We start from the raw sequence: 25,385 nt of genomic DNA on the forward strand, positions 1-25,385 counted from the left end.
GGTAATGCACCTGTGATTTGGCCCCAAACTGGGAATTGGTTGATGGGCCATGACTCTATTTTGTACTCATTCAAGTCAGACTTTGCTTCTCAGACCTAGAGATTTTTACTAAGACATATCAAGTAAGATTTTAATAGTCTGCCCATTGATTTCAGTTCTAGGGACCCCATTATCAGCTTACCAAAAATAAAGCTGATCACTGCTTTGACTCTGCAGTTGGTTAAAACACCCACTAACACCTTGATCTTGGTGATGATCACTTGGCCCTGCCACTCTTGGAGCCCATCAACCCTAGTGGCTTTGGGGAGCTTAGTTTCAATGGCAATAATTTCCTCTGTCGATCCTCATGTACTTAATGGATCTATCACAGATTTCTTCAAGGATGCAAGGGGACTGCTCATCAACATATTTTTCAAAGCACTGGTGAAGAATGTGTCCTCTAGGGATACACTAACAGGGCATGTTTTTACATAATAAAATCTACTCTAGCGTTCTAGTTTTCCTAAGCCAATAGATATTTTCCTTTACAATATGCCAGGGGATTTTTAGCATTTCCATTTAACATAATTTATGTCAATTTCATGTCCAGTTTTAGTCAGCTCAGCAAATAAGCTAGCAGGATTGTTCCCAGATCCTCAGTCCAATATTATATTCCTTTCATCATTATCCAACAGCCTTAAGATCTATTCCCACACACATGGATTCTATTGATATAAATTGGAAAAATCATGCGATTATTTTGGTGTGTACTGTAATTTTTTATAGGTCTCTTTGTGAACCTCATCTTCTGGGAGTCACTTGCTAGGATGATACTGGTTATAGCTGAGGAAGAGAAAAACCTTGGTGGAGATATGTCCTGAGGAGACTCAGAAGCCCTTTGTAAGGCAAGAACGTGGCAGGAAAACCATTATAAGTTCGTAAGAAAGAAAAAATGAACCTCCTTAAACAGGAAGGAAAGTTGCTTTTACTGAAAAAAATTTAGGACAGCCATGAATCTCATTTGTCACTACATCTTTCTGTTTTCTGGACATTTCATACAAAGGGATCATATATGTGGTCTTTTGTGACAAGATTCTTTCACTTAGTGTAATGTTTTAAAGGCAAATTCATGCTGTAGCATGCATCAGTACTTCATTCCTTTTAATGGCTGAATAATTTTCCATTGTTTATTTCAATAATAAGCCACATTTTGTTTATGCATTTGTCAGTTGATAGACATTTGGGTTGTTTCTACCTCTTATCTATAGTGAATAATGTTGCTATGAACATCCATGTACAAGTTTTTGTACACATTTTGCCTATGTTTTGTTTTTATTTCTCTTGGGTAGATACCTAAGAATAGAATTGCTGGGTCCTGTATTTCTACTAATCCTAAGAGATAACTAGTACAATATCTATTTTACTGATAAAGAAACTGGGATTCAGAGGAGTTGGACTACTGGCCATGTCATAGAGCAAGTAGAAGATGATATTAACACTCAGCGCTCTTTAAGTCCAGAGCTCACATTTCTCTTATGCTTGTCTGCTAGGTGAGAGCACTGCAGATGCATCAACATTCATGCATGCCATGCACAAGTGCAGGCACACACAGTGATTGGAATGACATCAGTTGTGGTTTAAGACAAGCCTGACTTCATTGTAACTATTCTCTCCCTCACACCAACTCCCCTGCTAGAAACACACTTTCTAGCTGAGTCTACCTCCCTTCTATGGATTTTTCACCATATGAACTCCAGCTTGTCTTTAGGGAGCAGAGGCAGAATTACTTTTCATATGAACTAGCCTTAGGGGCTGTGTAGGGGAAGACACAACAACATCCCTAACATTGGAATATCTGTCTAAGACCCACAAGGAATGGACATTCCTGAATATTGCCTGATATACAGGCTTCCATCAGGCAACTCACTCCCCAGAGTCCCCACCTTTATTTCTCAGTATGGGCCACTACCTCTGTGCTTATATGTAAGGGACCGAGGACTCTACCTGAAATGTACCTCTTTAGGATTAACCACCATCTCCCCAACTAAGATGCAGAAATTGTACAAACTTTTATATATTTTGTAAGAGCAAGCAGTTCAAAATTGGATTACCTTTCCACATTTTCATACAAAGTAGATTAATGTGCCCCTGTCTTTATTACATTTTCCACCCTTGTCATTTGTGATTAAGCCAACACTATGAAGATGTATTACGGATCGGCATAAATGGGAACATTAAAACACTGGCTATATATCAGAGAAGCTCAAGGCAAGTTGATTTTGTGCTACACACAACCTTGGTGCAATATGTCTGGAATATTTCACATCTTTTTGGACAGAGAAATCTTTCTACAGCACCAAAAGTAATAGGAAGTACAAAAGAAAGAAAAAAGAAGAAATAGGAGAAAGTACTAACTTTTGTTCTAGGTAATGGAAGAGGTCTATTCTCCCTGCAATAATTTTGATACAGAATTCTCATAGATGAGCCTCTTAAACCAAAACCATCACCTGGGTTTGGAGAAGAAGGAAAAACGTGGGCTATAACCAAGATTCCTAGTTCCCATAAGGAAGGGTGTTTGACCAGGCCCCCATCTTATTGTCTTGAGCTTATATTCCATCTCTTCTAGGTCATTCCTGCCCTGAGAATACCTTAACGGCTCAGGCTTCCTGTAGAAACAGCTAAACAGCTGAGAGGCAAATCATGTATCTGTACAGATGTCATCTCATTCTTAGTCACATGATGGATAATCTGCAGGCTAGAAGGCTCAGGCAATGGAATTAAGCAGTTCTGGTAGGAGAAAGAAGGGATCATGGCCAGAAGAGCTATTTCTAAGAAGAGGACAATCTTATTGTTCCCCCAAAAAGACTCCTATCTGTAACACACTCTTGCCTCTATTTCATAACTTCTTTCCCAAACATGTTCATGAGAGTGATTCTGGAGAGCTCTGAGACCTGCAGCTATAGTACCTTTCCATGACAGGTTGCCCAGGCTGCAGCGCCATACTCTTTCTGGTCAGGTGTCACCTCTCCTGCTCTTCTGCCTCCCCTGGTGCCTTGAAGGGAAAAATACATGAATAGATCAGAGAAAGTCTCCCGCTTCTTGTCATTTTCATCACCTTGCAAACATAATTCCATGAATATATCTTAGCTTGGGCCCATGGTCTGGGTCTGTGTAGGATGGTATGAATGCATTGGAAAAGGGCGTCTCTTTGTTAATATTAGCATGGTTAGAGGAAAGCAAAGAGAGCACAAAGCAGCTTCAAATTAAGCCAGGTTTTGTTGATGATGTTATGATGATCCTATTATCTCTCATTCTAGTCTGGTTTTCTCCAGTTGTACTTTGTGATTGAATGCAGTGGAAACAACAGAGGTAGGTTCCTTATGCTAAAGAAATTTGTGGAGGAGCCAGACAAATAATACCAATAAATTATTAGTTATGAAGAATAAAATAAAACAGGGAGATATAATGCAGTGAATTGAAGAGGCCAGTTTATCAATAGCAGGGAGGTGACTTTTGATATAAGTCTCAGCTAGATCCAAAGTTGACTGGGTCTGGGGCAGTAACCTGGTGGAGCCAACATTCTGGACGTGAATCCTTAGATATAAGTCATAGTGGGCAAGGCTGAAGAACCTTGTTTCTAATGTACGGCAGGAATTGCAATTTTTTAAACATCAGATGCCATTTCAATAGAGAATGCAAGAATTTGCTAAAAGCCTACTTGAAATAAGGGATTGAATCAGGAATTCTGCACTTTCACCTGTTTTCCTAATGTATCTTTGAGAAGAGGACACAGAGATTCAATAATGAATTCAACAAATGTTGATTGAAACAGAAACAGTCACTATGGCATACGGTTTTTAATGAGATGAAAGACACTGACAGTGAAATAATGGCAGGAGTATAGTTGACACTGTGAAATGTACTATAAGGGAAAACGAAAGTGTAGTCTAGGAATAGGTGAGAGGGGCATTGATTCTTATCTAGAATCTCAAGGAAGTGTCTTCCCCGAAGTATGTCATTTGAACTGACAGACTGGAGTTTGTGTGTTAACAAAGTGTTTTGTATAGGGTGCAGGTAGGGAGCTTCCTGGCAGAAGAAACTCTAAATGCAAAGATCCTGTGGCAGAAAGGAACAGGTTCTATTTAGGAGACTGGGAAAAGCTCAGACAGGGAGAGCACCAGATGGGTCTGGTGATTGGAGCAAGTGCTAGAATATAAAGAATCCTGTAGATGATGTGAAGTTAATTGATTTTTCATTCTAAGAACAATGGCAAGTTCTTGAAGAATTTTCACCTGGGGAGCCATAAATTCATTTGCAGTTTTAAAAGGTCGTTTTGGGCAAGAGAAGAGTAGATATAGAAAAACAAATTAGGAGACTATCTAGACAGTTCAAATAAGAAATCATGGTGCCTTAGATTATTATGATGGCAGGACAGAAGTGAAGATATTAATGATATATTTACAGAGTTAAACGCACAGGACTTGCTAATGTACGAGAATATAGCAAGAAAGATGTATCAAGGTTGATCCTTGAGATGGTTAGGCTTTGTGTTCCCACCTGAGTCTCATCTTGAATTGTAATCCCCAAAATCCCCACGTGTCAAGAGAGAGACCAGGTGGAGGTAGCTGAATCGTGGGGGCAGTTTCTTCCATGCTGTTCTCGTGATAGTGAGTGAGTTCTCACGAGATCTGATGGTTTTATAAGGGGCTCTCTCCCTTTGCTTGGCACTGCCTCCTTTTACCTTGCGAAGGAGGTGTCTTGTTTCCCGTTCAGCCTTCTGCCATGATTGTAAGTTTCCTGAGGCCTCCCCAGCTATGGTGAACTGTGAGTCAATTAAACCTCTTTCCTTTATAAATTAACCAGTCTTGGGAAGGTCTTTATAGCAGTTTAAAAAACGGACTAATACAATCCCTAAGTGTTCTTAATTTTTTCTAATTTTAAAAAAAATTTTAATACAATTGCAATGGTAGTAGTTCCTTTCCTTTGATAGAGAATAGGCAATGATAAATTTGGTGAAAGGAGACAAGCTGCATATTCTGTTGACAAATAATGGCTGTGAATTATTCTTGACTGGCTCAAGGATGAGAAGAGGAGAAATTGTGTGGGTGAGGAAGGTTCTTTATGCGGCCAAAATAAACAATTTCAGACACAGGAGAAGCTAGGGAAGATTTCTGAAGATATTGTATTCTAAGTTCCAGAAGAAAATTGTAGGAAACTGTCTTTCTTCTTAGAGTGAAAGATTACTCTTTATAAAACAGAAATTAAAACTATAAGGAGGGGGAGTAATGTGATGTGCTGGAGAGGTAACAGGTAACGTCTTATGAAAAGAGAGATGAGGGAGATTCTCAAGAAGTCTGAGAGCACAAAGAGGGTCATGAGGCAGAAGAGGTAGGTGTGATGACGCAGCAATTTAACCTGTCATGTAGAAAAAACAATTTAGATATCTCAAAATGAGGTTTGGGACAGTGGCTCACGCCTGTAATCCCAGCACTTTGAGAGGCTGACGCAGGCAGATCACTTGAGGTCAGGAGTTCGAGACCAGCCTGGCCAACATGGTTAAACCTCGTCTCTACTAAAAAAAAAAAAAAAAAAAAAAAATACAAAAATTAGCCTGGCATAATGGCATGCACCTGTAATCCCAGCTTCTTAGGAGGCTTGGGCACCAGAATGACTTCAACCTGGGAGGCAGAGGTTGCAGTGAGCAAAGATGGCACCACTGCACTCCAGCCTGGGTGACAGAATGAGACTCCGTCAAAAAAAATCTTAAAGTACAAAGCCATAGGGTAACAAAATTAAAAAAAAATTAAAACGTGATAAATATGGTAGGCAGGGAATGGCAACACAAGATAAAACTAATTAATTACCAAACAGGTAGCAGGGAGGGCAAAATACAAACATACTTTTTTCAACTAAAGAAAGACCTACGTAGACTGAAGAGTCTCACAACATTACAGGCATGATCAGCTAAAATACCTACAAACTTATTAACCAAAATTTGAATTCATTAGTGGGAAAAAGACAAAACTAGAAATATAGTGTCTTAAAGTAACAAAATTATTGAATTTTTGCTCTTTAACACCAATAGTCAGATAATAATACATGAGACTTGATAGGATTTTGAAGAAACATTTTTGTAAATTGAGATTATTTTACCCAGACTTCTTGATTTTTGCTTTATATAGAAAGGTATAGGAAAACATTTTTAGATATGCAAAAGCTCAGATCTTCCATCAGCCAGGTACACTCAAAACATACAGGTACCTGTGTGCACATACACACGCTCTTGAAGATATAGCCTTCTGATAAGGAGATGAAGAAGACGTAGAAGCCAAAAGTAAGAAATGCAGATGTTACAACATAAAGAGGTGGAAGAAAACCCATTTCCAATAAAAGTAAAAAAATTTTGTAACTAGTTTAAAAAACTAAGTCTAAGTCTTAAAATACATTGTCAAATCAATGATATATTAAAAATGACATATTTATAAATTCCAAGATTACACAGACAAAAAGAGAGATAGAAGTATAGGACAAAAGATTCCATGTTATAAAAGGATGGGGAACTAAAAACATTTTATTTTACCACCAATATCAAACAAATGATTGAAATGACAGGGCTTGATTTTATTTTCCTGTCTTTTTGGAGTAGGAAAAACACTGCCCTTCTCTTCATTATGTTCTTCTATTTAGATCCTAAATTATGCTTCTAGGAAGTTCTTGACTCGTATTGAGCTACACTGATAGAAGGTGAAAGTAGAAAGTTAGACAAATGCAATTTATACACTGAAGACCAGCACAATGACAAGACCTTTATAATATTAATGAATTATTTTCGTATCGATTGTAGTAAAGAGAGGCCCCATGACCTCATGCTTGTTCTGACGTTGTTTCATAGCTAAAATATAAAAAATTACATTCATACTATTTTAATTTATTCTTGTTAATTTCAGCCTAGTGCTCCCCCCTCCATCAAGGCTCCCTTATCAGACATTGGCTCCATCCCTCTTAGATTTGAACCATCTGGAGATTTGGCCAACAGCCACTTCTGCCTTCATCTAAACTCCTGTTTGGCAAACTTTAATCACTCGGGGAACAAAGTCACAATTTTCACACAATTTTTGACATATTTTGACATATTAACATGCAATAAATTTAATATTTTTCTTTAAATAATTTGTATTTACATAAATTTATTTTAAAATTTTATAGCATAGATTTTATGTAAATCTCTATATAAACTCATTTTGGTCTGTGTGTCAAAACTCTCATTTAGGAACACATTGATTCTAGTCGTCAATAGAGTGGTAGGTAGGACCACAATGAAATGCATATCTCATTTGTGATTCCACTTTCTGTACTAAGGCCAGAGCACCAGATAATATAGGAATCCACAATCTAAGCCCATTGACTGATATAGTGAAGGCTGTGTAAAAGTTCTGTCACTCAGAGACATTTTTTAGTTTTGGCATATTTGCATTGGCTTTAAAAAGTTCATATTATTTTACATAGTTTATTTGGCTTTTAGTTAGCATCTGATGCTATAATTATCTCAGCTGAGCTTATATCTGACTCTACATTTCAATGGTCTTTCTGGAGATGATAAATTTTCTGATTTAGGTGCAAATATGCTTGGAGCATATCATCTGAATCTATTTGCATTTTTAGTGAAAAATTCCAGACTCAATGATTTATCAAATTCAGTAGTGGTTTTGACCAATATGTGTATCACTCCATGCAATTAAAACAAGGTGAAATATAATTTAATTTGTCATTCCAGTGGGGCATGAAAGAGTACTTTTTCTTTGTTTTAAATTCTGCCTTTGTCACCCCAGACTATCCCATATACATTAGGCTACAAGTTATTCAGATAAATTGATGAATACAGTTTCTTTAAAATGGATTTAAATCTTTGGTAAGGATAGAAATGGTAATATTCAATGCAGAGATCAAAATGACAAGATATAGTCATCTTCTTTCTCCAGGGCACCATCTAATCAATCACCAGCTGGGGTCAGAAAGACATTTTTCTGGCCAAAGAAAAGGTGTCATATAATTCATTCCAACTGGTGCCTAATGCACACACTTTCCTCGCTCAAACCCAGCAGGTGTGGGCTACTCTTAAGTATGCATCATCCTATTCTTCTACAGTAATTTTTCTCCATTATATGATCGCTCCTTCTTCTATCTACTCCCTGTCTCGATGTGTCTTTCTTTCATTACTTTTCTTCTTCATACCCTGCCCTTTTCCTCTCCCCCTTAACTAATGAATTGGATATGCATTTGGGCTTGGGAACTCTCACTCTCAGAAGCTCTGTCTGTGCCTTCACCCCTAATGGTGTGTTAGGCACCCACATCATCCTGCCACCATTTATTCTGCCCAGCTATTAATTCGCAGTAAAATTCCAGTGTGAATTGCAGAAGCCAGCTGCTGTTTGGACAATACTGTCAATGAGAGTGTAAAATGCAAAATGACAAGTTCCGTTCTACCTAATGGGAGGCATCAGCTTAAACAGGGTTTTCAATGTCTTGAAGTAGAGGTCAATTTCAGGAAAAATGTTTTCTCATAGAAATTTGTATGTTCATGGAGCCTAAAGATAAATAGTCAAGGTTCTATATATATGCTATAGAAATTTAAATTCATATTGAGATAGACTATCTCATGTTTCATCACATGCCTTACATGGTACTGAGACATTTGGAATGTTATATTTAAGATTCCATTTCAAATATCATTGACAAAGACCAGCAGGCTAGTGGTAGTAATAGTGGTAGTAGCAGTAGTAGTAATATATTAATGCATTAACTTTTTTCTTTTGCATAGCTTCTTCAATGTTTAACATGTTATATTTAGTAAACTGGTATCCAGTAAGCATTTATTGTATGTTTGGGACCACGCTAGGTGAATTACATGCTATTGCCAGTTTTTTTTTTGGTACATAGAAAATGGCTGAACATTAGGCATTTCATGTGGGTCGACTGTTTCGTATTTAATTGTCACAACAAAACTGCGAGGTAATTATTAGTCCTATTCTATGTATGAAGATACTAAGGATCAGAGTGTCTTTTGTGGAGTATGTGGCAGAGTAGGGTTTCAGACTCAAGTTGTGCATGTTTTCCCTACCCTTACACAAAGCGCTCCCCCAGTCTTCTTTGTTACTCATACATTTGTTTGTTAAACTAAAGTTTCAGGAAAGAACTCAGGGTCCTTAATTTGCTGCTAATCCAGCACCATGCAGATTGTGAACCTTGAACGTGAACTCCTTTCATTGTTCTTGAACCCAGGATATTTCTTTCTTCTCCTCTTAAAAACATAACTTCTAAGCACATATGTTCTAACAACAGGAAGTTTACTAGAGCCATTATGCTCTTACTTTAGGAAGTCCTATGAGACAGGAGGACTATGTTGAGAGCAAGGGTGCTTGGTTCCTTGGTACCAAGCAGGCTTGTGGCAGACAGGCCATAGTTATACTTGGCTCACCTTTGATGATATGGCCCAGAGCAAGGAAGATGCCTCCAGCACAGACCGCCTTTCATCAGTGAGCAAAGGTAGTACCTGGAGAACAAATCCTTCAAGACTGGTAAAGCTCTGTGTTCTTCCTGGTTGGCCTCCCTGTAACCAAGCTGGATGTTCTCCTGGCCAGTGAAATCTCTGGAGCTTACAAGCCATCAGCACAGGGAAAATTGGAAAACCTTTTCACTGAAGCATTCATATACTACTGAAGCTCAGTTATATACAGCTCAAACCAGGACTTGAACCTACCAGTGTCCAGAAACCATGCCCTTAGAGCCTTGGAGTTGTCAAAGTGGAGAAAAGACAAGTTCATACATCTAATTACTCACCTTCTAGAAAAAGCAGTCTTATTAAAATCTCTTGTATTATTTAACACAAGGTCCTAGGCCAAATATCTACCATCATTCCACACTGCCGGTGCTCTTCATCCTGCGTGGATTAGGAACTCTCAGTTTGCCATCATCTCCTTCCATGACAGTCTCAATCATTGCAGCCAAACACTTTAGAACTATTGTGATTTTTGTAGCATACTCAGTTTTCCAAATGAATAATAAATATAATTCTGTCAACATTTCGGGAACCTATGTATTATTTTTATATTTTTTTCTGAGGGAAACAAGAAATCTGTTTGCTTTTGCACAGTATATGGCAGTCAGAAGTACCTCATTCATTCACTTTTTATTCATTTGATGCATGAAAAAAAGGCATTAAATGTATTTCAGTGTGTCACCTCAAATTCTCTGCAGCCAACAGTGATGAATATGCTTCGTTCCTCAGCTGGGGTACTGTTTCATTTTTTTTGTGACAATATCACTTGACGAGGCGATTCTGCATTGGCAATATTGTATCATATTTTTGTCTGCATGTAAATTATGTTGACAGTCTCATAAACATAAATTGGCAGGCATACTGTCCCAGAGCAATGTTTGTTAAAATACACTAATGGAATAGAATAAATAAATTTTTCCAAAGCATTAATAACACAGTGGTGTGTCACTGCATTGTGCAAGAAGGTCTATGGGATATGATACTGTCTATGCTAAATTAATATTGTATATATTTCTTTATATATATTTTATTCAATCTCATGCTTATGTTTATAGATTAGTCATTCCATTTCACAGAGCTTTGTATAATAGCAGTCACCCACTTGTGATATTTTTTAAGAAGTCCGCACTGTCTGTGGCAGATATCTATAATGGAACATGTGTAAGGTGTAATTCATGTCTGATATTGTTATTACATTGCTTTGTTCCAGATAGGGCTTCCTCTTTCTCACCTGCCAACACAAGGACACACACTTAGCAGGCCTCTGCCCTGATGGAGCAGGCAGATTCTAGAATGGGCAGATCTAAAGCAGGTCTCTAGAGTACCAAATGACTGGGCACATATTTCGTTTATATTTTTTGGACCACAAAGATAATTTCCCTTCCAGATGTCTGTGGACAGACAGGATGGGGCATTGGCAAAAGTATGAACTATTCTATACTTTTTCATTTCTTTAACTTACTAGAAATGTGACCTTTGGTAAAACCCAAAATCTCTTTGAGTCTCAATTACTGTATAATTGAAATAATCATGAATAAGGATAGATGTCAACATTGAGATGTTGATTGTACTGCAGTTGATTTGGTCTCTGGTTCCTAATAGGCAAGGAGTATCTTAAAATAATGAATGGAGGAAGATAAAATGAGAAAAAGACAGAAACAGAAATACAATGAATTTAGCAATTTTATTGATCAAACAGATGATGGAAAATTTATATGCTGTGTCTCCAAACATGTAAATGCTTGGAGCATAGAGAAATTGATACAATTTTGAATTTTTGCAGAGTCAACTCAGAGTGTACATTGGATTCCACACATACCCTGACTCATCTGCCTCCTGGATGGTAGCACATGTACCTCTCTTTGGGTTTTCTAAGTATCATCTTCCCTATTAACAGAGACCTGACACAGCTGTGGCTTCTGATCTTTGGGGAGAAAAGATGAAGAACTACGATTTTAAGAAGAAAATTATACAAAAGCAGTAGGGTTGGTCCCTAAGGGCCATGCCTCTTGATCAGACCTGGGCCAGAATACTTGTATGGCTGTTGCCCCTAATATCTATTGCTTCAGCTTTATCTGGTCTCTCAGCTTTTACCTTGAGACTTTACATGAAGCACATTGTAAACTATTCATCTAGAAGACCACATGTTTGTACATCAGTGCTAAACAAAGAGGGTTAGAGAACACGGGCCTTGCATAAGATGCATAAAACCAAACCATGTAAATATGTAGGTCATACAAGAGGAGAAAGTTCATATTTAATACATGGCTTCACTATAAGATATTATGTTTAAATTTCAGTAACCACACTGATTAACCATAAAGATACAGTCTACCATATTTGTGTTATGCCAGAGAGATTTTATCAAAGAGGTAAAATGAATTATTTATAAGATTTAAGCAAAGTCCAGGCAAGAAATTATGAATGCTTAGACTAATATGGCAGCTATAGGTGAGAAAGTAAATGTGGGGACAGGTAGTGCTTCATAAAACTAAGAGGCAGGATTTTGTCAAATTAAACAGCAGGTATTATTGAGCAACTAATACTTATGAAACATTATGATAGACTTATGAGTAAACAGAAGTTTAACATACCTTCTGTAGCTGTCAAGTGTTTACAATTGAATTGATGATACAAGCTTTGCACATAAGCAAGTTCTTTGCTTACATATATATGGTGGTTTCTTTTTATATTTTGAGCCCAAAGCATTTTTGAAAATCAATTTTTATTTTAAATTCCAGGTACATGTGCAGAATGCACAGGTTTGTTACATAAGTAAACGTGTGCCATGGTAGTTTGCTTCACAGATCAACCCATCACCCAGGTATTAAGCCTACACCTAACAGCTGTTTTTCCTGATGTTCTCCAAGAACCAGAGCTCAGCTCACTAATCCAAGTTAGCATGGCTTCTCAGATTCTGTCTCTTTAGGGTCTAGGTATCGGTTTCTCAAGAGTGTTGCCCTCTGATTGCTCACAGATGAATACTCCACAAGAATTGTCCTTGGCCTAAGGTAGTTGCCTTGTTCAAAGTTACTCTATCTCTCTGGGGGCAATATAAATTGAATGACTGCTCCATGGGGAGATGCAGAATCCCAGCCCCCTTGCCTCCATTGAGTATACCTCTGAAGGGCTATTCTAGCTATAGAGCTCTCTCTCTCTGGGACTGGCGAGCACCCCTGTTGCAATGCATCACCATTCAACATAGCCCTGTGCCCAGTCTTACTTTCCTCCCTTGGTGATGCTTGTTTTTCCTGAGAGCACTCCCCAATAAACCACCTGAACACAAATCTCCATCTTGGAATCTGTTTTCTGGGAAACCTAATTTACCTGCCACAGCCTGTGTGTCTTAAGGTTGAAAGAGCAGTACACATAATAAATTCTGTAGAAATATTGAAGAGAGAGTATACATTTTGTATAATTGAACATCTCGTTATTTCCCAAACCTTGCAAAATGCTTGTTGCGTGGTCAGCCCAATATATTTTTGCTAGATGAATGGCTTGTGTGCTCAAGAAAATTGACTAGATGTTGACAGGCAGGAGGGAAAATAACTATAAAGTGATTGACTTGGGTAGCAGAAAGAATATTGTATCATTCTCAAAAATAAAGAATTGAGCCAAGAGAGGAAATGTAAACTGATTGTTTCTTGTTGTGTTGAGTCTCAGGATGTTTAATAGACTGGAATTTATGGAACTGAATTAAGTTCAGTTCAGTGTTCATTGTATCCTTATGATATCTGACTCTCAGTCTCTGAAGGAAGAGAGAAAAAGTCACTTATTGGTCCCAGCACTTGTACTCTGAGGTACTATAAACCTTTCTCTCCTAGAGAGTCCTAAAGAATTTTTAAAGGCAACTTATCAAATATATATATATATATATATATATATTTGAAAATACCAAATATATATGTGTATATATATTTGAAAATACCAAATATATATATGTGTTTATACATACGTTAAAAACTTCCTAGAGCACAATTTGTAGTTAAGATGTGCTAGCCCTTTGATATAATTCTACATTTAGAAATGTATTCTAATAAAGTAATTCAGATATATGAAAGATTGAATATCAAATTATTAAAACAGCATTGAATGATATCAAACAACTGATAACATAAATGCATTAGATAATTTAGATTATTTTTATTGTAGAACATGAATTAAATAAATTATTTTACTTCCCTCAAATGCAATATTATATGTTCATTAAATCAATGCTAGTTGAATATTTATCAATTTGGAAGAATAGTCACATACAATTTTAAAAGGTATAAAGTATTAGCTATAGTATAATATTCTTTTTTACTTACAAAATTAACATGTATATGGTACATATGTGAGTATATGTATTTGTATATATGTACACATACATATATCTATGTCTTTCTCTCTCTTCCTATGTAATATTTTATATATATATATATATATATATATTTGAAAATACAAATATATATGTGTATATATATTTGAAAATACCAAATATATATATGTGTTTATACATACGTTAAAAACTTCCTAGAGCACAATTTGTAGTTAAGATGTGCTAGCCCTTTGATATAATTCTACATTTAGAAATGTATTCTAATAAAGTAATTCAGATATATGAAAGATTGAATATCAAATTATTAAAACAGCATTGAATGATATCAAACAACTGATAACATAAATGCATTAGATAATTTAGATTATTTTTATTGTAGAACATGAATTAAATAAATTATTTTACTTCCCTCAAATGCAATATTATATGTTCATTAAATCAATGCTAGTTGAATATTTATCAATTTGGAAGAATAGTCACATACAATTTTAAAAGGTATAAAGTATTAGCTATAGTATAATATTCTTTTTTACTTACAAAATTAACATGTATATGGTACATATGTGAGTATATGTATTTGTATATATGTACACATACATATATCTATGTCTTTCTCTCTCTTCCTATGTAATATTTTATATATATATATATATATAAATACATATATATACACATAACTTTTAAGTACTCAGGGGAAATACACCAAAGTGTTATAGTGGTTGTTCAGAAGAGAGATTTGTGAAATTTTTTTTGTTTATATTTTTCTGTTTTACTATTGTCTTTCTGTCCTCCCTCTTATATTTTTAGTTTCCTCTCTATCCAGATTAAGTTCTTGATCTACTACTTTAGCTATTTTCTTGTCAATATGCTAAACTAACTTGTGATTATCATGTATGACTGGCAAAATCTCAACTGTGATTGATTCTAACTGTGGAAATTTGTATAGTTCTATGTCCAAGTCTGGGCTGCTGATAACAGCTCAGCAAATTACACCCAGGTCAACTGGGAATGCAAAAAATAGAGGGTTACACTCATGCGCACCATACAAACCTAACTGCTTGTTTACCCATTCAGTTCTCATTCTCATTGCCCCCAGCAGCCATTTCAAACTTTCTCTATTGTCTTCAAATTTCTAACCATCTTGGCCTCAACATTCTGTTACCTTTCTCAGTCTTCGAGTAGTCAACCTGAGCTTCAGATTTATCTAGAAAATAGAACTCATTGGATGTGAAACTTCTCATTCTACAGATGAGCCAAGTCAATATGTCTGCCTCTTTCTATTCCCTTTTTCTTTTCAGTTCCACTCATTACAGTGGAAGTCCAATTCTTCCAGTTCCTTGGATCCATTCCTTAACATGTGATCAAGGCCAGGGTACCACATGCTGCCCCCTTTCAATTTCACTTCCTGTATGTCCTTCTCCAGTGGCTCTTTACCATCCCTCTTCTTGCCTTTTATCATCCTGTTCACATTTAAAAAATATTTTTGTGTTATAGAAAATATCTTAAATTTATACAAGGTCAAGTATGTAATGTTTTCTTGTGGGTAAATAAATAGAGAGTAACATGACAATATCCATGTACAAATTACTTTAACCTGCTGCCATATTTGCTTCTGGTTATTAAAAATGCAAAAAACGCCCCCAAATATTAGGAATCCTGTTAAAGAATTTTCTAATTTCCTTCTTCTCTCTCTTCACTCCCACCACCAGAGATAACTATTATCCTGAAGTATGTGTGCGTTATTCCTGCTTGTATTTTTTATACTTCTAGGACACATAGTCTATCCATTAAAAACTATATAGTATTTATGGTTTTTAAATTAACTCTTAATTAAAACAAATTAAGGGTGGCAATAATGTATGCATCATTCTACTAGCTGTTTATCTTCTTACCCTTCATTATTTCTGGAATCTATCTAATTTATACATGTAGATCTTGTTCATTAATTTTAATTGTTGCACAGTATTTCATGGTATGCATATACTGTGATTTATTGATCCACTTCCACACTTATGGGCATTTAAGTTTGCTAGAATGTTTGGCTATTACAAACAACGATGCAGTCAGTAACATTGGACATGTCTCCTTGTCAACATAAGTTTCTCCTTTGAGTAGATTTTGTTTATTCACAGATGAAATTACAATCAAAGTGGGGGATTTGTTTTGCATACATCTGTTATTTTTCTGTCCTCTTACTTGTATTCTCCATTTATCTTTTTATCCCTCCTCCTTTTCCTCCAGTTTCCCTGACTGACTTTCTTCATTCATTTTTCTTCTCCAGATTGATTTGCAAGTTGTGCATGCTATTTCTATTGTTTAATGATTATTCTTACATTTTAACAAAGTTATTTAGTTTATATATCTCAAACATGAGTCCTTAGCTATTCCATATCTGTCTTCTTTCCCACAAAATAAGATAGAGTTTTAAGCATAACTTCTGTCCAAAAATTCCACCTCACCCAGTTCTGTTGTTCGACTGTTGTTTTGATGATGACAGCTTTTGAATCTCATCAGTATAACCTTACATGGATTATGCTTAAATAAACAGTAAAATTACTTTTACGGTATGCAAGATGAACATCTTCCATGTAAAAGTTAGAACATGGAAACAGTGGACAATCTCATTGGTTAAAAAATGTCTGGCTGCATTTTTTTTTATGCCCAACTGCTGACAGTTTGAAAGCCTTATCCTTTTTTTTTTTTTTCCCCTTCTTCCCCATATCTGGGAAAGCTGATAAATAAAATTAAAAAAAAAAAAAAAAAAGCCCTGGCAATCCCTCCTTTGTCTCCAGAGGGAGGTTCAAATCACATAATCCCTTTCCCTTGTGTGGGAACCTTTACTCAAGACCAAGCCCCTAACCACAATGAAAAATTTGAGCCTAAGTATGGGGCGTTTTCTGGCTCTCAGGTCATATTCAGATCTGTTTGAGGGCTTTCTGCTTGCATTAGAAAGCCTTTTTATGTGACTGTTAAATCTTTTTATATTCTCTTGTTGCAAGTGTGGAATCAACAGTGTAGATACAAAGCAAATTTGGGATGGAGGTCCATCCTGTTTCTCTGGAGTGGCGACAATACCATACAAGTCCAACTGAGCCACATTAAATTTTCCTTCCCAATAATTCCTTAGAAATCACACCAGAAGTTCTCACATCACCTCATCGTCCACTTTTAGGTCAGAACTAAACACAGTTTGCATATTCTAAGACAAACACTGGTGATAGATAAAACTGACACTGCTCAAAGATTATAACAAAGTTCAGGTTTTATTATAAATATAAAAATAATGGAAAAAGAACATGAGGTTGCAGAAGTAAAAGGGGGTACCATTGGTATAGATTACTATAAGTAAAAGATAAGAACATTCTGTAAACCATTATTCATGAAGCTAATTCTGTGAAAATATGAGAACTACATGAGAAGTTCATGAAATCAAAAGATGACTTTATGAGGAATGAATGGGCTGAAATGAAAAGGAAACAGACTGGGATGAAAGGTTCCAGCTGAGATGATGATAATAACAACTATGCCAATGACACCAGCAACACCAATGATGCTGCAATGGACTGAATGTGTCTTCTCAAAATGTATCCTTTGGATTTAAATCCTAACCTCCAATGCAATGGCATTTAGGAGGTGGAGCTTTTGGGAAGCGATTAGGTTGTGAATTACCTCCCTCATGAATGGGATGAGTGCCTTTATGAAAGTGACCTAAGAGAGCTCTCCGGCACCTTCCAGTATGTAAGGACATGGGGAGAGGATAGCAGTCTGCAACCTGCAGTCCCTCACCAGAACCTGATCATGCTGATACCCTGATCTTGAACTTCCAGCCTCCGGAACTGTGATGCATAAATTTCTGTTCTTTATAAGCCACACAGTCTATGATACCTTGTTACAGCCACTGAACTGACTAAGGCAGATACTAAGAATCATGTTCACTATTTAGTTTGATTACTATGAGGAGTTCGAGATGATCCAATAAATAATACCCTCCTTCTCCATTCAAGTTTGAGTTCATTGTTAAAATATATAAATGTGTGTATTAATATTAATACAAATAGGCCAAAATATTGTGCTGCTTACAGGTAAAATTGATAACTGAGGGTGTAGCTTCCCTTACAGGCAAGGATGTACTAATACTAATGCTGAATCTCAAAATTAGACTTCCCTAGTCAACGGTGCAGGCCCAGGAAGACCTGGAAACATGGAGCAATTAACCCACTTATGACCAGTGTTTCATTATTGAAATGCTAAGCATGTGGGAGTTATTTATATCCTACTGCTCAAGGTCATCACCAAGGTTTGATTTTTCACTCATGCAAAAATTCAAAAAATTGAAACCTCAGGCATAAATGGGTTAAGGGGATAGTAGTTCTAAACAGACAACTTGCAAAAGGAAGAGAGTAGGATGAGCATGCCAAACTCCTTAAACCTAACACCTAAGCAAGGTGAATGCCTCCTCTTCACAAAAGATAGGAGTGACTGAAGGCTTGGAAGGAGGCCGGTGTTACAAGTATTGGTGACTCTCCATAGGAGAGTAAACCTTAGTAATACACTTTTTCCCCAGTTACCCCCATCATGCCCATAGGCAATCAGAGGTGTAACCATTCCACTTATAGGAAGAAGTCAACAGTTGGGAAAGTCATATTCATACTTCATGATATCACTCATCCAATAATAAACATGGTTCTTTGGATATTTTCCTGGGCTTATCAGTGGGAAATAGAAATTTTGTCCCCATAAGGCACTAAAATGCTTCTGAGACACACACCAATTGATTAAGTCAAAGTCGATTCTGTATACAAAGCTTGATTTCTATAATTTTTCTATCCGAACTAGACATAACTAGGTTTCCCAACATAGTCTATCAGAGTTTCTGCAGAATAATAAAGACCGAAATTACATACAGGTGTTTAAAATTTGAACATACTTTTCAATATCAAATTCTGAGCAAGAAATTAATTTCAAATATTAAACTCCTTTGTATTTTACAACTCGAAATAAAGATGGAATTTTAAAAAAAAATTTTCCTATTGAGAAACAAGTCCAAAGAAATTTAACTCTGAAATGTATCCTACAGAAAGGAGTATGGTAGAATGAACAAGAACATGGGGTTTTGGGTCAGGATACCTGAGTTTTCATATCTGTTCTATCACTTAATTGGTATAATATATGAGATATTAAATGCTTCTCTGCTTTGGTTTCCTCAATAAAATGAGGAAAATTTTATTCTTGATATTAGTATGAGGATTAAATGAATGACTATAAATCAGATTGTTAGTGCAGTGCCTGACATTGATACTATGTGTTGATGATTAATATTGTAGTATTTTCCTAAATGTATCATGCTGCTCAATTTGAGTTAGAATAATTCTTGTGTACTAGATAGAGCCTAGATTATTTCAGATTTGTGTTAGTTCAATTCCATTCTCCTATATGTTTCACTTTTTAAATTGTGGGAGATAAAAATATAACATTGATCTCAAATAATAGAATTATGAAAACAAGCTAATTCCTGCCTCCTAGCGCAATTATCTCAATGTAAAACATTTTTCTAGGACCCATTTGAGTAAAGCATTTGTGTTTTAAATCAAATACACCCTGCCTCCCTTCTGCCCTTGGTGGCCCACTGTTTCCTACCATCTAGGATGTCAAAAAGTTGATTTCAGTTGCCTATAATTCATAGGAAAACTAAGGAGACACTTTTTAACAAGAGGTTACTTTTGGCTAATGCTGGTCACTTGTTACCAATTGCTCTACCAATGCTTGCATGAATAACTAGATCTGCCACTTGAAGAGATTTTCAGGGAACTTCAATATCACCAGCTGCTGACTAATTCCTGAGATCCTTATATATCCGTCAAATTTTAGCTCATCTATGTCCTGTGGTAAATTCAACTGGAAAAAAATTCTCAGTAGAAACTGATTTTGGTATTATGTATTTACCATATTCTCCTAATATCTCCTTTCTGTGAAAGTAGCATTTAAGGTATTGAGACCTTCATAGTAAAGTCAGAAATTTGCCATAATAGCATTTCCAGTCACCAGGGCTTATTCGAGGTGCATTTGTTTTTCAGTTAATATATTCAAAACTTCTTCAATTTTTTTTTTTTTTTTTTTTTTTTATTTTCTTCTTTTTTTTTTATTTTCTTTTTCTTTTTATTTTTTTTTATTTTTTATTATACTTTAAGTTCTAGGGTACATGTGCATAACGTTTATATCATGTATAACTCCCCAATGCAATCCCTCCCTCCTCCCCCCTCCCCATGATAGGCCCCAGTGTGTGATGTTCCCCTTCCCGAGTCCAAGTGATCTCATTGTTCAGTTCCCACCTATGAGTGAGAACATGCGGTGTTTGGTTTCTCTTCTTGTGATAGTTTGCTAAGAATGATGGTTTCCAGCTGCATCCATGTCCCTACAAAGGACGCAAACTCATCCTTTTTGATGGCTGCATAGTATTCCATGGTGTATATGTGCCACATTTTCTTAATCCAGTCTGTCACAGATGGACATTTGGGTTGATTCCAAGTCTTTGCTATTGTGAATAGTGCCGCAATAAACATACGTGTGCATGTGTCTTTGTAGTAGAGTAATTTATAATCCTTTGGGTATATACCCAGTAGTGGGATGGCTGGGTCATATGGTACATCTAGTTCTAGATCCTTGAGGAATCGCCATACTGTTTTCCATAATGGTTGAACTAGTTTACAATCCCACCAACAGTGTAAAAGTGTTCCTATTTCTCCACATCCTCTCCAACATCTATTGTTTCCTGACTTCTTAATGATTGCCATTCTAACTGGTGTGAGATGGTATCTCATTGTGGTTTTGATTTGCATTTCTCTGATGGCGAGTGATGACGAGCATTTTTTCATGTGTCTGTTGGCTGTATGGATGTCTTCTTTTGAGAAATGTCTGTTCATATCCTTTCCCCACTTTTTGATGGGGTTGTTTGTTTTTTTCTTGTATATTTGTTTGAGTTCTTTGTAGATTCTGGATATTAGCCCTTTGTCAGATGAGTAGGTTGCAAAAATTTTCTCCCATTCTGTAGGTTGCCTGTTCACTCTGATGGTAGTTTCTTTTGCTGTGCAAAAGCTCTTTAGTTTAATGAGATCCCATTTGTCAATTTTGGCTTTTGCTGCCGTTGCTTTTGGTGTTTTAGACATGAAGTCCTTGCCCATGCCTATGTCCTGAATGGTACTACCTAGATTTTCTTCTAGGGTTTTTATGGTATTAGGTCTAACATTTAAGTCTCTAATCCATCTTGAATTAATTTTCGTATAAGGGGTAAGGAAAGGATCCAGTTTCAGCTTTCTACTTGTGGCTAGCCAATTTTCCCAGCACCATTTATTAAATAGGGAATCATTTCCCCATTTCTTGTTTTTGTCAGGTTTGTCAAAGATCAGATGGCTGTAGATGTGTGGTATTATTTCTGAGGACTCTGTTCTGTTCCACTGGTCTATTTCTCTGTTGTGGTACCAGTACCATGCTGTTTTGGTTACTGTAGCCTTGTAGTATAGTTTGAAGTCAGGTAGCGTGACGCCTCCAGCTTTGTCCTTTTGACCTAGGATTGTCTTGGCAATGCGGGCTCTTTTTTGGTTCCATATGAACTTTAAAGCAGTTTTTTCCAATTCTGTGAAGAAAGTCATTGGTAGCTTGATGGGGATGGCATTGAATCTATAAATAACCTTGGGCAGTATGGCCATTTTCACGATATTGATTCTTCCTATCCATGAGCATGGTATGTTCTTCCATTTGTTTGTGTCCTCTTTGATTTCACTGAGCAGTGGTTTGTAGTTCTCCTTGAAGAGGTCCTTTACATCCCTTGTAAGCTGGATTCCTAGGTATTTTATTCTCTTTGAAGCAATTGTGAATGGAAGTTCATTCCTGACTTGGCTCTCTGCTTGTCTGTTACTGGTGTATAAGAATGCTTGTGATTTTTGCACATTAATTTTGTATCCTGAGACTTTGCTGAAGTTGCTTATCAGCTTAAGGAGATTTTGGGCTGAGACGATGGGGTTTTCTAAATATACAATCATGTCATCTGCAAACAGGGACAATTTGACTTCTTCTTTTCCTAACTGGATACCCTTGATTTCTTTCTCTTGCCTGATTGCCCTAGCCAGAACTTCCAACACTATGTTGAATAGGAGTGGTGAGAGAGGGCATCCCTGTCTTGTGCCAGTTTTCAAAGGGAATTTTTCCAGTTTTTGCCCATTCAGTATGATATTAGCTGTGGGTTTGTCGTAAATAGCTCTTATTATTTTGAGGTACGTTCCATCAATACCGAATTTATTGAGCGTTTTTAGCATAAAGGGCTGTTGAATTTTGTCAAAAGCCTTTTCTGCATCTATTGAGATAATCATGTGGTTCTTGTCTTTGGTTCTGTTTATATGCTGGATTACATTTATTGATTTGCGAATGTTGAACCAGCCTTGCATCCCAGGGATGAAGCCCACTTGATCATGGTGGATAAGCTTTTTGATGTGCTGCTGAATCCGGTTTGCCAGTATTTTATTGAGAATTTTTGCATCGATGTTCATCAGGGATATTGGTCTAAAATTCTCTTTTTTTGTTGTGTCTCTGCCAGGCTTTGGTATCAGGATGATGTTGGCCTCATAAAATGAGTTAGGGAGGATTCCCTCTTTTTCTATTGATTGGAATAGTTTCAGAAGGAATGGTACCAGCTCCTCCTTGTACCTCTGGTAGAATTCAGCTGTGAATCCATCTGGTCCTGGACTTTTTTTCGTGGGTAGGCTATTAATTGTTGCCTCAATTTCAGAGCCTGTTATTGGTCTATTCAGGGATTCAACTTCTTCCTGGTTCAGTCTTGGGAGAGTGTAAGTGTCCAGGAATTATCCATTTCTTCTAGATTTTCTAGTCGATTTGCGTAGAGGCATTTATAGTATTCTCTGATGGTTGTTTGTATTTCTGTGGGGTCAGTGGTGATATCCCCTTTATCATTTTTTATTGCGTCTATTTGATTCCTCTCTCTTTTCTTCTTTATTAGTCTTGCTAGCGGTCTGTCAATTTTGTTGATCTTTTCAAAAAACCAACTCCTGGATTCATTGATTTTTTGGAGGGTTTTTTGTGACTCTATCTCCTTCAGTTCTGCTCTGATCTTAGTTATTTCTTGCCTTCTGCTAGCTTTTGAATGTGTTTGCTCTTGCCTCTCTAGTTCTTTTAATTGTGATGTTAAAGTGTCAATTTTAGATCTTTCCTGCTTTCTCTTGTGGGCATTTAGTGCTATAAATTTCCCTCTACACACTGCTTTAAATGTGTCCCAGAGATTCTGGTATGTTGTATCTTTGTTCTCATTGGTTTCAAAGAACATCTTTATTTCTGCTTTCATTTCGTTATGTACCCAGTAGTCATTCAGGAGCAGGTTATTCAGTTTCCATGTAGATGAGCGGTTTTGATTGAGTTTCTTAGTCCTGAGTTCTAGTTTGATTGCACTGTGGTCTGAGAGACAGTTTGTTATAATTTCTGTTCTTGTACATTTGCTGAGGAGTGCTTTACTTCCAATTATGTGGTCAATTTTGGAATAAGTGCGATGTGGTGCTGAGAAGAATGTATATTCTGTTGATTTGGGGTGGAGAGTTCTATAGATGTCTATTAGGTCCGCTTGGTGCAGAGATGAGTTCAATTCCTGGATATCCTTGTTAACTTTCTGTCTCGTTGATCTGTCTAATGTTGACAGTGGAGTGTTGAAATCTCCCATTATTATTGTATGGGAGTCTAAGTCTCTTTGTAGGTCTCTAAGGACTTGCTTTATGAATCTGGGTGCTCCTGTATTGGGTGCATATATATTTAGGAGAGTTAGCTCTTCCTGTTGAATTGATCCCTTTACCATTATGTAATGGCCTTCTTTGTCTCTTTTGATCTTTGATGGTTTAAAGTCTGTTTTATCAGAGACTAGGATTGCAACCCCTGCTTTTTTTTGTTCTCCATTTGCTTGGTAGATCTTCTCCATCCCTTTATTTTGAGCCTATGTATGTCTCTGCATGTGAGATGGGTCTCCTGAATACAGCAGACTGATGGGTCTTGACTCTTTATCCAGTTTGCCAGTCTGTGTCTTTTAATTGGAGCATTTAGTCCATTTACATTTAAGGTTAATATTGTTATGTGTGAACTTGATCCTGTCATTATGATATTAACTGGTTATTTTGCTCATTAGTTGATGCAGTTTCTTCCTAGCCTCGATGGTCTTTACATTTTGGCATGTTTTTGCAATGGCTGGTACCGGTTGTTCCTTTCCATGTTTAGGGCTTCCTTCAGGGTCTCTTGTAAGGCAGGCCTGGTGGTGACAAAATCTCTAAGCATTTGCTTATCTGTAAAGGATTTTATTTCTCCTTCACTGATGAAACTTAGTTTGGCTGGATATGAAATTCTGGGTTGAAAATTCTTTTCTTTAAGAACGTTGAATATTGGCCCCCACTCTCTTCTGGCTTGTAGAGTTTCTGCCGAGAGATCTGCTGTTAGTCTGATGGGCTTCCCTTTGTGGGTAACCCGACCTTTCTCTCTGGCTGCCCTTAAGATTTTTTCCTTCATTTCAACTTTGGTGAATCTTGCAATTATGTGTCTTGGAGTTGCTCTTCTGGAGGAGTATCTTTGTGGCGTTCTCTGTATTTCCTGAATTTGAATGTTGGCCTGCCCTACTAGGTTGGGGAAGTTCTCCTGGATGATATCCTGAAGAGTGTTTTCCAACTTGGTTCCATTTTCCCCCTCACTTTCAGGCACCCCAATCAGACGTAGATTTGGTCTTTTTACATAATCCCATACTTCTTGCAGGCTTTGTTCATTTCTTTTTCTTCTTTTTTCCTTTGGTTTCTCTTCTCGCTTCATTTCATTCATTTGATCCTCAATCGCTGATACTCTTTCTTCCAGTTGATCGAGTCGGTTACTGAAGCTTGTGCATTTGTCACGTATTTCTCGTGTCATGGTTTTCATCTCTGTCATTTCGTTTATGATCTTCTCTGCATGAATTAGTCTAGCTGTCAATTCTTCCACTTTTTTTTCAAGATTTTTAGTTTCTTTGCGCTGGGTACGTAATTCCTCCTTTAGCTCTGAGAAGTTTGATGGACTGAAGCCTTCTTCTCTCATCTCGTCAAAGTCATTCTCTGACCAGCTTTGATCCGTTGCTGGCGATGGGCTGCGCTCCTTTGCAGGGGGAGATGCGCTCTTATTTTTTGAATTTCCAGCTTTTCTGCCCTGCTTTTTCCCCATCTTTGTGGTTTTATCTGTCTCTGGTCTTTGATGATGGTGACGTACTGATGGGGTTTTGGTATAGGTGTCCTTCCTGTTTGATAGTTTTCCGTCTGACAGTCAGAAGGACTGTCTGTTGGTCTGTTGGAGATTGCTTGAGGTCCACTCCAGACCCTGTTTGCCTGGGTATCAGCAGCAGAGGTTGCCAAAGATAGAATATTGCTGAGCAGCGAGTGTACCTGTCTGATTCTTCCTTTGGAAGTTTCCTCTCAGGGATGACTCCACCCTGTGAGGTGTGGGGTGTCAGACTGCCCCTAGTGGGGGATG

The 25,385-nt window shown here is 37.0% G+C and overlaps 1 long non-coding RNA gene across 1 annotated transcript in view; it reads right to left on the reverse strand.

The window, feature by feature from the left end:
- Window positions 1-1,142: 1,142 nt before the first annotated feature.
- LOC117063020 overlaps window positions 1,143-25,385 on the reverse strand; it is a 29,632-nt gene continuing 5,389 nt past the window's right edge. The window contains exon 3 of the long non-coding RNA XR_004428671.1: window positions 1,143-3,031. This is a non-coding gene — a long non-coding RNA (uncharacterized LOC117063020). The remainder of the gene's footprint in view (window positions 3,032-25,385) is intronic.

This window comes from Trachypithecus francoisi, unplaced genomic scaffold, assembly GCF_009764315.1.
Source record: "Trachypithecus francoisi isolate TF-2019V2 unplaced genomic scaffold, Tfra_2.0 Lachesis_group17, whole genome shotgun sequence".
NCBI lineage: Eukaryota > Metazoa > Chordata > Mammalia > Primates > Cercopithecidae > Trachypithecus > Trachypithecus francoisi.